Raw genomic sequence first — 12,432 nt, forward strand, 5'->3', positions numbered from 1 at the left:
ATCCATTCCAGAATCTTCACTTCATACTTGTTTGTTGAATTCAATCAGATGAAAGAATTGGAGATGTAGGGAAGACATGCTAAACTTAATGGTATAGGCTGGCATTTCAGATAGGTTAAAAGAATTACTCACTTTTAAAAATATCCCCCCCCCCATTACAGAAATTGTGTGGAGCCTATGAGAAACATGACTTAGGGGTTTTAGACAATAATGAATTTCAATGAGTCACCACAGTGCAATGACTTCAAGGAAGATGCTCCAGATGGGTGGGCTACCTTCATAAACGTGTGTCATGACCCTTTCCTCCACTGGTCAAACCACATCTGGAGTAAGACTTTCTATTCCAGGCCCCATGTCTTATATATGCGATGAATAAACCCAGAATGCACTCAGGAAGCAGTGGCCAGGAAGGAGAAAGCCCTCAAAGTTATGAGATGCGGGAAATAAGATCCCATTTATGCTATCATTCACCTTCTCCCCCAAACTGGAACCTTGGTACTAATTCTAGACTCTTTCATTTCCCTCAGTCCCTCCTGGATCCCAGCACTGCTGTCCTTCCCCCGTGTCCCCAGCTGAGTTCTGACGCCCACCAGGTCACCCCACACTCTACAGCACCCCCCTTCCTCAGGCCTGCTCACCTCCACCTGTCCTCTACACAGCTCCTAGGGTGAGCTTTCTAAGATGCACATCTGTTTGTGTCACTCCCTGCTGAACCCCCTTTATGAATGCATCCGGCATCTGACCCAAGGCCACTGTTAGAGCCTCATCCAATTTCTGCCCCCTTCGCCAGCGCCAGAACACAACACAAAAGCTCAACTCGAACTAACTTAAAAGAGAAACGACCACGCATGCAATATAAGCCTGACTAGAACGTAACACTGAACACAAACTGCTTCCCAGTCAAAAGAGTCTCTGCCCGGCCTCCATGTTTTCCTCTTAAGTTGAATATTTACCTTTACTGGGGAAAGGTGAGAGACGCCAGCCAACAGTCCAACTTCACAACCTCCCAGCATCCTGAATTCAGAGGCTAGAGACAGGTTTTGTCCCGAGCTCGAAGATCCTCATGGAGGATTCTGTGGGGTTGGACTTTGGGGCTTCCCTGAGCCAATCACTGTAGCCATGGGGTAAAGACTCACGCTGATTGGCCCCTGCGGCATGTCTCGGACCAACCAGGACCCTCTGCAGGGAGGGGAAACAGAGAAGGTGGTTCCCAAGGAAAGGGTGCTGGGCAGCTTTCTCCCTTGTGAGCCTGCCCTGACCCTACCTGAGGACGCAATTACTTCTTCCCAGGTGCTTCCAGAGGTCCTTCACGAACACCTTCGAACACCTGTGGGGCTTTTGGGTGATATACCGGGCTACCCATGGGGTAGAAGTTCCTGGAAGGGATGGATTTTGTTTGTATAGGTCATCTTCTGTCTGGACTCCATCCCGCAGCCCCTTCACCCTGCCCTCCCTCATGGACTGCATCATGGCGCCCTGGGCCTGGTGGACCGGGGGGGCTCATTTGCAGGAGATGATGGACAGAGAGGAGAGTGAGGCTGAGATGTTGATCCCTCTGACTCCTTCCCTGCCCGGTTACGGAGAACAGGCTGCCTCCCTTAACTGAGAGTGACGCCTCCTGCGAGAAAATCCTCTCTGCATAGGTCTGGGTTCTGGGAACACCTCCCTTCCCTCACCCCTTCCAGCCTTGCTCTGCAATTCACAGCCCTGGGTGCTGCACTATCTTGTTAGGTTTCCCTATACCCTGCCCACCAGGTAAATAGCTCCTTTATTAAACTCTCCTCGTATTACCCAATTAGAGCATGCCACCTGGTTCCCGCTAGGACCCTGCCTAGCACAGTGTTCTCCATTCATCTCTGTTTCCCCAGGACCAGAACGGTGCCTTCCATACCACCGGCACTTAATAAATTTGGGAATTAAGGAATGATCAAACATTGGCTGGATATAGGAGTGTTGAGCCCTATACAGAAAATGGACCCGGGTGGGTAGCTTTCAATTTCTTTCTTTTTTTTTTTTTTTGGCCAGGACTCATATTATGAAACATAGCTCATATTGCAGTGCCATAGTCACACACATATTTGTGTATAACTGAACAAGAAATTTCGTGAAGCAACGCTTACCCTTACCATGTGCAATATACTGTGATATCATCTATTTAATTCTGTTCTGTTTCCAGTTCAAATTCTCCTTATGATTTGCTAAATTGATATCAGGACCTGAAAAATAATTGCAACCCACAGCTTAAGAAACACTGGCCCAGGGACCTTCAGCACTCCCTCCGTTGTAGAGAGCCTGTGAGTCCAGCGGTGGGATGTAAGGCATCACGAATGAGCACAGCGATGATACTCCAATGGGAGTTGGCTTGGAGGCCTTGAAAAATCAAACAAAATCGCCTTTCTTTCTTCAGTTTTTCATATAATTCTTACTCAAAGTCGGCCTTTTTTGGGGGTTTGGCCTAATTTGGGGGGAAGGGCAAATTAAAGCTCTTAAAACACGCTGACGTATATGAGGAATTTGGGGCATCTGATTCATCAAAGTCGGCATGAGGGACCCCCGGCCTGAGAGGGACCCCTGGCTTGAGAGGGACCCCTGGCCTGAGCGAGCCTGGAGAGCACAGCTCGTTCTGTGTGCCTGCCCGAGGCTCCCGGGGCCTCTCCTCCGTGTCCTTGTTGCTACCAGCAGCTCCTTGTCCTCCTCACGTGTTTCCTAGTGCCCTGGGTAGAGGTGGAGCTTGACCCAGAGGGCAGCCCAGGGCCTGTCCGCGTCACCGGGGGTGGTGGTCACCAGGCCTACGCAGTCCATTTGCGACTGGATATTGTCTCACTGCTTCAAGCCCAGCCCAAGACTGCGGCCGTCTCCACCTCAAAAGCTGTAGGATTCTATTTTAAACACTGAGTTCTATGTTCCCTAAAATTGACTCTCCCTTCCCAGCTCGCCATCTGTCATTCGCCTGGTATCTGAACTGTAAAGCCAAGTTAGGAGAGGAGAAGACGGTAATAGATATTCTTTAGCTACGATTCGGCATCAAATCCTCAACGCCCGTCCTCCACCAGACATCACCTCCCTGCCAGGTTCTTGAGAGAGATAAATACAAAAAAGACAATTCCAGGCAGGCAGGCATGTGACCAGATGCTCCGACGCGGAGGCTTGCTGAGCCGTACAGGCAAGCTGTCACTCACTTGTTTACTCGTCGTCATTCTTTCAAAAGATTCCTATCGGCGCCTAAAACAGTGCCAGGCATGGGGGGAGGGGGCGGGAGAGAACAGTGAGCAAAAACCAGAGTCCCCGTCCCGGTGAAGCTTGTGTTCTGGCAGGGGGATCAGAAAAGAAACAAATAAAGGAATATCTGCATACCAGCATAGGGATGGTGGTAAGTCCCGTGAAGAAGTAAATCCCACTAAGGTGGGTGCAGGGTAGCATGTGAGTGTGAGTGTGTGTCTGTGTGTGTGTGTGTGCACATGGGAACATTATTTTAGTTAGGGATGTTACTGAGGGCTCTTTGAGGCGGTGACCTCTGAGGAGAGAGCCTGGTGGATTTGTGCCAAGGAGACACCCAGGGGAAAAGCATCTGGTGACAGGAAGAGCACATGTGAAGGCCTGGAGACCGTGAAGACTCTTTATGCCCCGGGGGAGAGGCAGGGCCATGGCCTGACGTCACAGTAGGCTGAACATCCATCTTCACCCTTCTCCGCCCCAGTCCGTGCCAAACCTTGGCCACGCTTGGACACGAAGACTCAACAATTTTTAAAATTATTTTAATTCTGGTAAAATACACATAAACATGAAATTTCCCATCGTAACCATTTTTAAGCGCACCATCCATGGGCAGGAAATACACTGGGTTATTGCACAATCATCACCAGCATCCATCCCCAGGACTATCGTCTCGAGGAACTGGCGCTCTATAGCCACGAACCGACAGCTCCCCATGCCCCGTCTCCCAGCCCCTGGCAACCACCATTCCACCTTGTCTCTAGGACTTTGACTATTCCAGGGACCTCGTATAAGTGGAGTCATATGGTATTTCTCTTTTTGACTGCCATATTTCACTTAGTGTAATGTTCTCAAGGTTCATTCGTGTTGCAGCATGTGTCCGAATATTTCCCTCCTTTTTGAGGCTGAATAATGTGCCATTGTACATATAGACCACATTTTGCTTATCACTTTATCTGTTGAAGGTCCCTGGGCTTCTTCCACCTGTTGGCTACTGTGAATAATGCTGCCTTGAACACGGGTGCGCAAATATCTCTTGGAGCCCCTGCTTTCAGTTCTTTTGGGTGTAGACCCAGCAGTGGGTCAGCAATTGTAAATCCCTTTTCTTCTGAGTTGAGCAAATGTTTGTGTGTGGCCTGTGAGAATTATGCCACCTGCTAAGGAGCTCTGCCATTGTCTGTCTGCCTGTCCCTCTGCCCCCCGGACTGTAAGCTCCTGGTGGACAGGGAACCCACGTTCCACACTCCCACACCCCAATGCCAGGGAAGGCCCACAGTCTGCCCTCTGGAAGCTGGATGAAAAGAACAAATCTGGCCAGGGCTGTGGCCGAGAGGAAGGTGCTAAGTCCCCCCACCTCTGCCGGCATGGGGACATAGATGGGGCCTCTCTGTTTTTGTTTGAAAGAACCACCCCTAAGATAAAAAACGGATATAATCCAATTCCCTGTGGGAGAATCAGAGACCCACAGAGGGCTGGTGACCCGCCAGGCATCCCGATGCAGCTAGGGGTCCAGTCGGGATTCGAATCCAGGCTCCCTGGTCTCTATTGGGTGCTGCTGCCACCTGGCCTTCGCCAGGAAAGGAGATTGTCTTCTGTCATTTTCCCCCTTGCTCTTGGCCTGTCTCCTCCCTCAGAAGAGAGGGCAGACCCCCAGCAGACCCAGCCCTGGCCCTGGGCCCCCCCAAGGCCGGGCAGCCTGCTATGGAGTCAGCAGGGATCCCCTAAAGCAGGGAGGTGTGCCTTCCTTTCTCACAAGTTTGAATCAAGTTAGGGGGTCTCAGTGCCGGGGGACCCCAGGCACCCCCAGCGCAGGATAGCTCTGCTGGTCTCCTGATGCCCAAGCAAGAGGGAAACTGCTGAAGGTCTTCGTTCTCTGCAGCTGTTCCTTCCCGGGGAGAGAAGGACCATAGACTGGGCTGCGTGTGAGGGACAGAGAGAGGCCTGCGGTGTGGGGTGTGTGTGGAAACGCGCGTGTGTGAGAGAAACCCCAGGTGTGGGGTGTGTGTGTGTGTAGTAGAGACAGGCAACAAGAGGGAAGGAGGCCATGCTGCAAAGGAGCCGACCTTTCCTCAGAGAGTTCTGGGAGCTGAACGTCCTGAAAAGCGCTTGGAGCGGCCGTGGTTTGTCATCACAGTGTCAGAGAGGCACGGAGTGTGGTGGCCGATGGGGAGAGAGAGGAAGGGAAGGTGGCAGCGGGAGGAGCTAGTCCTTGACACCCCAGCAGTTTAACAAAAGCTGGAATCTGGGCGGACCTCCCTTGTCTGGCTCTTCTCCCCTAGAGCTGCTCCCCTTCCTCCCCTACTGTATTTTTCCCCTATTGTATTTTTGAATTTACATAACACAGCCTCCATTGTGTAAAGGAAAATGATTTTCCGGATTCCCTGAAGTACCTCAGCAGCTGTGCATTGAGAGTCTGCTGGGCAACAGCCATCTAGGTCCCAGGGACAGGCACAGTGGGGTCTGGTGGCCGAATATCACCCCCCCAATAGTAAAGTCTCCGCTGCGTGCCTGAGTCCTGTCTGCCTGCCCTCCTACCCCATACGTCCTCTGGGTCTCCTCCCAGCTTCGGCAGGAGGGAACTGCTTCCCCGATGTGTAGGATTAAGGGTGAGTCCCACACAGCCCACGGATCCCTGGATGAAGATGGGTCCCGGTTCCCTCCAGGCCCTGACCAAGGACACCAGCAGGAGCTCCGTCCCCTCCAGAGACTGGAAGCCCTGCGCCGCTTTTGGATGGCTCTGAAGGGATAAGGCGCCTGAGGCCCCCACAATGTCCACGTTGATTTTCAATCCAGGCCCTCACAGGGGATCTTTTTGAGTTCACATTTTAAAGATGCTGTCTCGTTTCTCCATGGAGACAGAGAAGAGGCCCAAAGGAGGGTTCGTTCCCCAGCAGGGCAGCTGTCCCCAGAACTCAAGCTGGTGGTGACTGCAGCTCTCCACCTCGGCCCTAAGCGAGGAGCAGATCACCAGACTAAGTCACTGTTTGCATCTGCCCCACACCCCTTGGGTGGCTTTCAGGCAGGGGCGAAGCGAGTCCGGCCTCCCTGGTGAGAGGATGCAAGAGCTTGGCCTGGGGAAGGGGGGGACAGTGTGTGGCTGGCACAGGATGGTGGGGGGATGCTGGGGACCAACCAGCAGGGCACGGCTCGTGAAGCTTGCAGAGGCAATGCTATTGAACACCCAAGGCCGGGGCGGTGAATAAGCAGTCTTGCTAGACGGAGAGTAGCAGGAACTGCTCCTTGGTGAGAGACTGGGACACAAAGAGGCACAAAGAGGCACCCCGACACCCCCCAGGGATGTGTTGTCAAGGTGGCTTACTAGGGAAGAGCACGAGCCCTCACTTTCAAGCCCTCACTTTCAAGACTGTTCTACCGGCTGGTCTTCTGGCACTCTGCCCAGCCTCCCTGTGGCATTGCTGTGCAGGGGAGAGGCTGTGTGCTGCCTGCCTTCCTCCCGTCCCGTCCTGGCGGCAAATGGCAGCAAATCCCAAGCTGGGCTATTACATCAGCGACTTTTCCCCTCCTCGGCCCCTGGGGAGCCTGGACCAGGGTGGAAGGCAGCAGGCATCTTTTTCAACACAAACACACGAGCATTTCAGGTAGCAGCCCCGTCTGCAGAAAATGGGGAGAGACATCTTAGGGTTTCACTCAGGTTGAAAGGGTTTGGAGCTAAGCCCAGTCCCTTCAGGGCTGCAGGCCAGCCCTGGAGACTGAGAGCTGGAGAGATGTCCCTTGAAATACAGGTTTGGTGACTTCTGACAGTGAATGACCTTAATTCACAGAACTGAACTCTCCTGTTCCTTTCCCATCCTTTGCCTGTTTGCAGCAAAGAAACACCCAGCTCGGATCTCCCCCCTATTAGGCAGGGAAAAAATGGAGTGTTTTCCTCCTGCGTAAAACGCCCGAGTTTTCTCATCGACAGAGCATGGAACAATGCCATCAGCCTCTCCTCTTTTATTTTCCTGAAACACCTTCCGGAAGAGAGAGCCAACACCAGTTTAGGGGATGTCTGCCTAATACACGGATAGATACCTTTTGTGCCACCATCGTTCTGAAAGTCTTGTGTCCTGGCAGCCACTTTGACTTCCCCGGAAGGACAGTTAAGAGTGTCCCCAGCAGCATTGTGAAAGGGGGGGCAGAGGACGCCAGATGCCATGGACATCTTGCTGGTGAAGCCTTTAATAAAGGAGCCTGAGAGCCCAGGAAGTGGTGAGCAGCCCCCCAGCCTCCTGCTCTCTGCTCGTCCTGAGCTACGAAGACATACCCAGTCCACAGCAATCAGGGCCTTTTTCCTGGGTCTCACTCCCTGGCAAGCCTTGTCCCGCCTTACCACCGGAAGTGTCCCTTTGTTCTGCTCTCACCGTCCCCCACCACCACCAGCCCGTATCCAGTCTGAAGATGCTTATTGAAATAAGAAGTCAGATGAGAAACAGAGGAGAAATAAGCCCTTTGCTCACATAGAAAGAACACAGGTCTGGGAACTGGGCAAGTTTCTAGCTTCCCTGCGGGAAACAGGGCCCTCTGGGATGTGGCTCTGGAGTGAAGACTGAGTGCGCGAGGCGGAGCCCTCAGGACCTGGGGCCTGGGGCCTGGCCCAAGCCGAGCATGTCCAGGGAGTCCGTCGGAGTGGCTGATACAGTGAANTCGGAGTGGCTGATTGATACAGTGAATCACAGAAGAGGCAGAGAGTACCCTCCCTCCCTCTGGGTTCTTCTTCCTCCTTCCTCCTCACTTCCCCCCCCCCCCCCCCCCCCACTTTTCTTTCTTTCTGCTCTTTCTTTTCTCCCCACCCCCCTCCCCCACCGGCTTGGAATCTCCAGTGCTGTGTGGGCTGACCACAGGTCCTGTGTCCCTTCCCTTCAGGAGTGACGTATGAGGAGATTTGAAGATAACATACAATCAGAATGAAACTCGCCGTCGGTCAGCCTCTTAATAGACGGTCGTCCAGAGCCCAGATCCATTCTCAGTCTCACCTACACTCTGTCTTCAGGAATGACTATAAATAACAGTGATACGGCCAACCATGGCGCTGAAGCAGTATAGAAACTTCGAATCCTCTCCATCAGCTGGGACGGGCTGTGTTGACCCAGCCACACTTTCCTGTCTGGGCATGCTTGCCGCTGAGAGTCTGTTGTTGTAAGACAGGGTCCTGGTAGGGGTAGGATTTTGAATGTGAATTGTTTTTTCTTTTCTTTTTTTTTCCTTATGCAGTCCCCACCTGTCCTGAGTAGCAATTATTATTATATTATTATATGGTTGCCAGCAATAATTACATACATAATTGTATACATAGATGTAATTACATACATATATAATTTGTATACATTTTACAGTTTTTTCAAAGCAATGTCCTATACATCATATCATTTGCTTCCCACAACAGCCCTGTGATGTGGGAGGGCAGGATATCTTCAAGTGGCTGAGGACATCAAGGTCCAGAGAAAAAGTGGTGGGCAGAAGCCGGGGCAAGAAGCCAGAGGCCTGACTTCTGGTCCTGGGCCATTTCTACAATTCAATTCTACTTCCCACCACTCCAGTCTTGCTGAGAGTGCGAATTCATCAAGAGTCTACTATTTGCCGACTCATGCGATCATTCATTTCATGAACAATCACTGAGCTCCAGGCACTGGCCTATGTCTGGAATATACAGCAGTGAAAATAAACACGAAACAGAAATAAAACCAGTTCTTTCTGTTCGTTAGGATCAGGCCCCTGTGACGGGCAGCGCTGTGCTAAAAAGCTTGGACACTGGGGCCGGCCTGCTGGGTCTGAAGCCCAGCCCCCCGTTCACCAGCAGCACCCTCTTCAGCAAATTTTTCCAACCTTCTGAGTCTCAGTTTCTTCCTCAGCAAGTCAAGGGTAATGATGGCACCTACCTGAGGGGGGTTTTGTGAGGAGTGCACGAGTGGATAAGCGAATCCCTGAGCAGTATCGACACCCAGCAAGCCCTCCATAAGTGCTCGTTGTGAGTCTCCCAACTTTATGAGGAGACTCAGAAAACCAAATATGTGTGGAGATTGTGAAATGCTGAAGAAAGCTTCACGGTCAAATTTGGGCAATGACTCTGTGCTTATTTCTTTCTGGCCTTTTCGTCTTAGCAGAGATGTCCCTTCTCTTCTCTGCACCTCCCTTTGCCCTCCCCCAAGAAGAAATGGATTAGTTATGAAAATCTCGTGGCCCGTTTTAACAAACATTCGCTTGGGCTTTTCTTCCAGAGCTCTCTGTAGCTCTGCTCAGTTCTCCTTGGGTCCCTAATGCAATCCTTAATGCTGGTATCCGTCCCACTAAGAGAAAACGGAAGTCTGTGTGTACAGGTTTGTATACCGAGGACTTTCCAGATGTCAGTGAGGCAGTCAGTGCCCCTGTTTTGACAGATGGCATTTTGAACATTCGAAGCTGACACTTTCCGTTACTTCGCAGATAGAGCTTGCCTCCCAGCACCTCCCCCGACCCCGCCAATAAGGGAGTAGCTTGGCTTTGGCCACCATCCCACTCGACTCCCCACTCACACTGAAGCACTGAAAGGATTGATATCCTTGGTGGTCCCAAAAGGTTTTCTCACAGCTCTGCCTAGGCAAGTCAATTACTTGTATCACTTTTATTGTTTAAATTCTAAATTTCTTAGGAGAACCTGCCTTTGCTATGGGTTTGTGAAAGTGCAAAACTTTCTGACGTAACCTAGTGTCTCTTGAGATGAAGGTTTGTGCATCAGTCCGTGGGCAGGTTGACCATATGTCCTGATCTGCCTAGCACAGTCACTGTTTATGTTTGGTGCCTTAATATAATCATTAATAGTACCCCCTTTTGTGCTTACAAGCACCCTGGCTGGGGCAATAAATGCCATGGTCACCTACCCACGGCACACAGCAAGCCTTCTCTGAGCCACCGTGTGTGAGTCGGGCACAGACGACGGGCCCTCGAGGCCTACGGAGTACAGTGAGATTTAGAAATTTAGAAAAAGACAAGGTGATGGCTAGAAAACTGCCCTCAACTAAACACTGACTCACATAGTCACACATGCTTGAGATACAGTAAGTGTTATGGCAGAAACAGAGTTCCGCCAATACCCATGTGCACCCCGACATCTCCCAGTCTTCCCTGCAGACGGGCTGGGCCATGGGACTTGCAGGAGCCAATGTCGCAGTGAGCATGGTGAGGGAAAGGTCACCTCTGGGCTACGGCACCGAAGACTGCCATCCTTACTACACCTCGCTTTCTGTGGCTCAGTGACCCTGGGTCGTGATGGCAGCGTAACCCGAACTATAGACGCTCCCTGCGGGAAGCTTGGCCAGCCCCCTCCAGCCAGACTCGTGTGAGAGAGAAGTAAACACCCGTGGGCTGAGTGACTGAGCTTTTCAGTTGTTACCACAGCATGGCAGCATCCGGATCTTAAGCTAGAATATTCTTGGGTCAACAGAGGATGAGAATCGTCTCTTAGCAAAGCGCGGCCTACATATGAGCGCATGCTTCCTTCTCTCCTGGACCAGTGAGCTCTTGCATCGGTGTACTGGCCTTCCCAGAAATGGTGTTTGATCTCTATGCCCTGGGAGGTCGAGACCTGGAACAAGCCCTTAGCCTTTGTTCCGTGCACACTTCCCTTCTACAGGGCTCCTGGAGTCAAGTATTAAGCACCCGGTACTTCACTCTGTGATCTACTTGAGAGACAAGGACATACAAGACCTGGGGCCAAATGAGACATCAGGTCTCATCGCGGCTGGGCTCTGCAGAGAGCCCCAGATGCTTCACACGTCAGAGGGAGCAACTCCCAGCGGAGTTGCTGCACAGTTAGGTTTGGGGGTACTACTGCTGAGCCCCTGCCTTGGCTGACACGAGGTCAAAGTTTAAGCTGGTGAGTTTGTTTCCCAAATGCTAATGGGTGTATGGGCAGCACCAGAATCATCTGGACCCTCAAAACCAATACATATGCATATGCCCATCTTCCCTGGAGACTCTGATTCTCAGCCGACCCGGGGTGGATTCCAGCTTTGAAAAACAGCCGTCCTGTTGAACACTACATCAAAAACTTATGATGTACTACTATATGCTGGCTAACCGAACATAATATAAAACAATAAAACCCAGCCATCCCCACCCCAAGTGATCGTGACGAATAACAAGTGATTGCTGACAAAGGGAATGTCGTGTTTATTTCACGTTATTTCAGTGAATTCAAGGAGTTGCTACTGTTCTCTTTGTGGGATCTGCCAACGTGAGAAAATGCTTACCTGCCACGGGAGGTATTGATGGGCTGTGACTGGTGTGACACAGGCTCTCACCAGAATGCAATGTGAGATGCAATCTTTCTTACCTTCTGAGACTTGCTCACCTGTCTCCCACTAAGAGCTTGATTTTCTGCCTGAAGAGCAGGGTTTTCAAACTGTGGGTTGGAACCTATTCTTGGGTTATAAGAACCGTTGAGCAGGGTGCAAGCAGAATTAAAAAAATTGAATAGTCCAAGGGTGCTGGGGCTGGGAAGAATGCATGACAGATGTTAGGGATAAGTGTGGTTCTGGAAAACTTCTGTGGGTGGGTGTGTTGTGCTTTGGGTTGCCATGTATTTCTTACTTGTGTCATGGCACAAAATGTCTGTAAGTCTCCGCTGCACAGCAGAAATCAACCATGACCCTGATTTACTTGGGGCCGCCCCTGTCTCCTCTTTCAGAAGAGTGATAGAAGTCACCGGGGAGGGCAGAATGTTATACACAAGTACTTCCGGGAGGCTACCTGGAAAGTAACAGAAAACCAATTTGTACACGATCACATAGCCTGGGGAGATAAATCAATCTCCGGAAGTTCTACCCATAGCAGCCGACTCAGCCCACCGCACCTGTCACCTGGGGACAGCTGGGTTTATCCGGAGCCCAATCTGACTAAATTTCAGTTTCCCTTTCCTTGAAAGAGGGATAATGGCCACCATTGACTACTACTATTGTGGGAAAGACCAGACTGGTGTCGGGGGGAAGACTCTATCCAATAAAGGAGGAGCCCCAAAGCATGGGCCCAGCCATGGCCTCTCCTGGTGGTTTGGTGGGTATGCTGTTCTCAGGGCAGGAAGGGCAAGGCCATACTCAGATCAGGTCTAGGTAACGTGGGAGTTAGAGAGGGCATCTACGAGAGCATAGACCAGGTAAACCTGACGTCAAGTGGCCTTTCTTCTTCCGGCCTTTTGGCAGGAACCCTGAGGTCTGATCTTTCACAGTTCACTGGTCTTACTCAGTG

This window comes from Ailuropoda melanoleuca, chromosome 7 (genome assembly GCF_002007445.2).
Source record: "Ailuropoda melanoleuca isolate Jingjing chromosome 7, ASM200744v2, whole genome shotgun sequence".
NCBI lineage: Eukaryota > Metazoa > Chordata > Mammalia > Carnivora > Ursidae > Ailuropoda > Ailuropoda melanoleuca.